Source organism: Gorilla gorilla, chromosome 14 (genome assembly GCF_029281585.2).
Source record: "Gorilla gorilla gorilla isolate KB3781 chromosome 14, NHGRI_mGorGor1-v2.1_pri, whole genome shotgun sequence".
Lineage (NCBI taxonomy): Eukaryota > Metazoa > Chordata > Mammalia > Primates > Hominidae > Gorilla > Gorilla gorilla.
In genome coordinates this window covers 87,750,174-87,756,138 of record NC_073238.2, presented here as the reverse complement: position 1 = coordinate 87,756,138, position 5,965 = coordinate 87,750,174, and positions in this window count along the sequence as shown.

The following is a 5,965-nucleotide window of genomic DNA, read 5'->3' as shown; positions in this document are numbered from 1 at the left end:
GGTTACACCAAACAATCTTTTAGAACATTAGGGAGGTCTCATCATCAGCATCACAATGGGCAGTGTTTTGAGCCAATTGCTGTTCATGTTATGACAAAAGCTGTAATGGTACCAGGCTGTGGGGAACACCCTGTGAATGCTCAAATGAACTGTGCATGGGTCACACGGAAATACTCTTTTAGATGTTGACTTATAGATGAAGTGTGTAAAAGTAGTGCTAAAAGCAATGTGAGTTCTTCATGCCTTAACTTCCATACACTGTTGATGGTTGTGTAAACTTTAAAACTTTGGGGAAGGACAATTTGACAATAAGTATGAAAAAGGCTAAAATGTAAATAACTTTGAAAATGATAGATAATTCCTCTTCTAGGAAAGGTGTATGTGTATATATATACACACACACACATATATATACACATATATATATATATATACACACACACACACATATATCTTTATATATAAAATTGGGCCAGGCATGGTGGCTCACACCTATAATCCCAGCCCTTTGGGAGGCTAAGATGGGAGGATTGCTTGAGGCCAGGAGCTGGAGACCAGCTTGAGCAACATAGTGAGACCCTATCTCTACAAAAATGTTTAAAATTAACCAGGCATGGTGATGTATGCCGATAGTCCCAGCTACTTGGAAGGCTGAGGCAGGAGGATTACTTGAGCCCAGGAGTTCAAGGTTACTGTGAGCTATGATCACACCACTGCACTCCAGCCTGGGTGACAGAGCAAGACCCTGTCTCAAATAATAATAATTAATTTAAATTAAAATAAAATTGGAAATAACCTAGGTTAGCTGTCCAACAATAGGGGAGTAGTTAAGCAATACATCTATACTATGGCTAACTGTTATGCCACCAAAAAGTTGAGTAGTTGGAAAAAAAGGGGAAAAATTCTTATTATTAAGGAATATTTAGTGACATGGGAAAACATTCATGCTATGTATAGTCAAAGAAAGGGGTTTTATAAATATGTACCCACAAAGATGAAAAGAAAATACCAAACATGGATGTATTTTGGTGGCCCTCGTTAGATGGTTATATTATAGGTTACTGCTGGGCGCGGTGGCTCACGCCTGTAATACCAACACTTTGGGAGGCCAACACGGGTAGATCACCTGAGGTCAAGAGTTCGAGACCAGCCTGGCCAACATGGGGAAACCCTGTCCCTACTAAAAGTAAAAAAATTAGCCAGGCATGGTGACGTGCGCCTGTAATCCCAGCTACTCAGGAGCCTGAGACAGGAGAATCACTTGAGCCCGGGAGGCAGAGGTTGCGGTGAGCTGAGATTGCACCACTGCATTCCATCCTGGGTGACAGAGCAAGAATCCATCTCAAAAAAAAAAAAAAAAAAAAAAAAAATTATGGGTCATTATTCACTTCTGGATACTTTTCAGTATTTTCTAGATTTTCTACAATTGCTATGTATTCCATTTGTAATCAGAATAAATATTTTAAATGAAAACATAAATAAATATTACCTTTCTACAGCTAAGGGTTAATTGGAACTGTAGTAGTTGATGATCAAATGATTTTCCATTTGAAGCCAGTAAAGTGTACCTACAACTTGCCAATACTCTGTACTGGGAAAACATGTAAACTTTCTTAACCAAGCTGCTAGATTTTCAGGAATTTCACTGCAGAATGAAGAAGCTGAAGAGAGATTACAAAGGGGAGTTTGAAGTTCAAAAGGGGTAATATAGGGAATGTCTGAAATATAAATATGCTTTAATTCATTTCCTAAGTGATCAGCAAGACTTCCTCTACACTTATTTTTACTCTGTTATTTTGGGTATCTCATTTTACTTTGTTGCTCTGTTTTCTCATATTAAATAAAATAGGCTGCTTACACTGATTTGACAAAATGCATAGACTCTTAAAACCAGGTAAAGTTTATATGTATCTTTAAAGAGGTGTTTGTGTTTGGGTTTTTAAATTCTAAAATACTCACATAGAAGATTTGGCATGAAATAGTTTCAAATGGGATGTTATCTTTCTCTCTTTCTCTCTCGATTTTTTTTTTTTTTTTTTTTTTTGAGACAGGGTCTTGCTGTGTTGCTCAGGCTGCAGTGCAGTGACACAAACATGGCTCACTGCAGCTCCAACCTCCCGGGTTCATGTGATCCTCCCACCTCAGTTTCTCCAGTAGGTGGGACCACAGGCCCCACCACGTCAAGCTAAATTTTTTTATTTTTTGTGGAAACGGGGTTTCTCCGTGTGGCCCAGGATGGTCTCGAACTCCTGAGCTCAAGCAATCCTCCTGCCTCAGCCTCTCAAAGTTCTGAGATTACAGGCTTGAGCCACCATGCCCAGCTCATACTATTGTTTCTCTAAGAGCCTTGTTCTCTTTTCCGGAACATAAAGTTGTTCAAAAGTTATTCCCAAATTTGGTTACTGAGATTTCAGAAATTAAAGTGGAAGGAGGGTGGGGATGGTAAGTCTACAAACTTGATATTTAAAACATATTCTAGAGGTGCAGCAAGATGGCTCACACCTGTTATCCCAATGCTTTGAAAGGCTGAAGTGGGAGGATTGCTTAAAGCCAGGAGTTCAAGACCAGCCTATGCAACATAGCAAGACCCCAGTCTCTGCAACGAGTAAAAAGAAGAAACTAGCCAGGTGTCGTGGCACACGCCTGTAGTCCCAGCTACTTGGGAAGCTGAGGCAAGGAGATTGCTTGAACTCAGGAGTTTGAGGTTACAGTGAGCCATGATTGTGCCACTGCATTCCAGCCTGGGCAACAGAGCAAGACCCTGTCTCAAAAACAAAACATTTTCTAGTAAATATTCAGTAGACGGCTGAATTTCTAAGGACCCATTCCCACCCGCCAGCTCCCCACTGTCGTGACCACAACTCACACATAAAACATACATATACACCAGTCTTTATTCTAAATTATTCGGTGTATTGGTGCCTGCAAACATTTTTTGAACACTCTGTGTTCAACAGTGTTCTATGCAGAGCACTGTTGCAGGTCTTAGAAATAAAAAGATGAGCCGGGCGCGGTGGCTCACGCCTGTAATCCCAGCACTTTGGGAGGCCGAGGTGGGTGGATCACAAGGTCCGGAGATCGAGACCATCCTGGCTAACACGGTGAAACCCCGTCTCTACTAAAAATACAAAAAATTAGCCCGGCGTGGTGATGGGCGCCTGTAATCCCAGCTACTCGGGAGGCTAAGGCAGGAGAATGGCGTGAACCCGGGAGGCGGAGCTTGCAGTGAGCTGAGATCACGCCACTGCACTCCAGCCTGGGCAGCAGAGAGAGACTCCATCTCAGAAAAAAAAAAAAAAAAAGAAATACAAAGATGAATAAGATATAGTCCCTGCCCTAAGCACTGTAAGCATCACCTGATAGGTAACCTTGCTTCTCAGATGATAGGTAACCTTGCTTCTCAGATATGTTTCATTGTTTTCCTCAGTGAGGAAGGAAGTTCAAACTCCTCAGCCTGGGACCTTGTGCTGACCCCAGCCTATCTTCCCAACTTGGTATCTCACTATCCCTCCCCTGCTCTTCTCCCATGAACCTTAGGCTCTAACCGTTTGGATTATTTGTAATTTCCCAAAAGCCCCTTCGGTTCCCTCCAACTCTAATGCCTTTCTTTGAATACGTACATCATTGATATTATTTGTCTGTGTCCCCACCTAAATCTCATCTTGAATTGTAGCTCCCATAATTCCCACGTGTCGTGGGAGAAACCCGGTGGGAGGTAATTGAATCATGGGAACGGGTCTTTCCCGTGCTGTTTTTTGTAATAGTGAATAAGTCTCATGAGATCTGATGATTTTATAAAGGGGAGTTCCCCCTGCACCAGCTCTCTCTTGCCCGCCACCGTGTAAGAAGTCTCTTTGCTCCTCCTTCATCTTCTGCCATGACTGTGAGGCCTTCCCAGCCATGTGGAATTCTGAGTCCATTAAACCTTTTTCCTTTATCAATTACCCAGTCTCAGGCTGGGCCTGGTGACTCTCGCCTGTAATCCCAGCACTTTAGGAGGCCGAGGTGGGTGGATCACTTGAGGTCAGGAGTTTAAGACCAGCCTGGCAAACTTGGCAAAACCCCGTCTCTACTAAAAATACAAAAATTAGCTGGGTGCGGTGGCACGCACCTTTGGTCCCAGCTACTCGGGAGGCTGAAGCAGGAGAATTGCTTGAGCCTGGGAGGCAGAGGCTGCAGTGAACCGAAGTCGCGCCACTGTACTCCAAACTGGGAGACAGAGTGAGACCATATATATACCACAAGGCACGGCTGTAAGCCTACCTTTCTCCCAGGGTCACACCAGCTCCCCCAGAAAGAATTACCCTCTCTGTTGGTTTCTTCTCTTTCCCTTTGTATCCCCAGTAAAGCACTTCTCACCATCTGCCTTATGCCTGTTGCCCCCAACAAATCGAGTGGCCCTGTAGGGAACAAATGATCTTATCTTTGTGTTCCTCCTGGTGCTTCCTAGGGTCCCACACAAAATAGACAATCAATACTTGGTGAACCCCATCTTATTTGTAATAGACATAAGAGGTAAAATTAAAAATAAAAGTTTGAGGTTATGCACAATGGCTCATGCCTGTGATCCCAGCATTTTGGGAGGCCCAGGCGGGAGGGTCGCTTGAGCTCAAAAGTTCATGACCAGCCTGGGCAATATAGTGAGACCCCATCTCTCCAAAATAAAAATAAATAAATAAATTAGTTGGGCTGGTGGCATTTGCCTATAGTCCCAGCTACTCAGGAGGCTAAGGTTGGGAGGATCGCTTGAGTTTGGGAGGTCAACACTTCAGTGAGCTATGATGATCGCACCACTGCACTCCAGCCTGGGTGACAGAACAAGACCCTGTTTCAAAGTAAATAAATAAAAAAAAAAATGTGATAGAATGTCAACTAACAATAGAAGAAGAAATAGTAGAGTTAGAAAAATGGCTCATGCCTGTAATCCCAGCACTTTTGGAGGCCAAGGCAGGCAGATCACGAGGTCAGGAGATCGAGACCATCCTGGCCAACATGGTGAAACCCTGTCTCTACTAAAAATACAAAAACTAGCTGGTCGTGGTGGCATGTGCCTGTAATCCCAGCTAATCAGGAGGCTGAGGCAGGAGAATTACTTGAACCAGGGAGTCGGAGGTTGCAGAGAGCCGAGATCGCGCCATTGCACTCCAGCCTGGCAACAGAGCAAGACCCCGTCTCAAAAAAAAAAAAAAGAAAAGAAAAAGAAAAAGAAAAGAAAAGAAAAAGAAAAATCACCATTTTGCAACCATCGTAGTATTAATTAATTAATTAATTCAGGCAAGAATCAATGGATACTAAAATGACTGGATGAAATTCAGAAGAGGAACAGGCTGCATTTACATAGTCTTAAGGTATTTCCCCCACAGATGAGGTATTAATTTCAATGGAAACCAATGATAACAATGGAAGAGCCTGGCCTACACTACCTTAAACAAATGATCAAAATCAACATCACCACCAGTAGGACAAACTGCCTGGGTGCAGTAGCTCATGCCTGTAATCTTAATGCTTTCAGAGGCTGAGGCAGGAGGATTGCTTGAGCCTGGGAGCTCAAGACCAGCCTGGGCAACATGCTGAGATCTCATCTCTACAAAAAATAAACCAAAAAAAAAAAAAATTGCCAGGCACGGTAGTGTGCACCTGTAGTCCGAGCTACTTGGGAGGCTAAGGCAGGAGGTTCACTTAAGCCCAGAAGTTCAAGGCTGCAGTGAGCTTAGATTACACCACTGTGCTCTAGCCTAGGCAACAGAGTGAAATACTATCTCTCTAATGAAAGTTTTTTTTAAAAAAAAAAAAGGACAAACTGAGTTTGTCATTGTCACATTATGAGTTTGCCACATTATGAGTTTCCCAGTGTGAACTGAGAAGGATGCAAAATCAATATCCTGATGTGAACTGAGAACTAATGAGGAATTTATGTACATAAATTTCTACAAAAAATTTGTAACGTGAATCTAATCATGAAGAG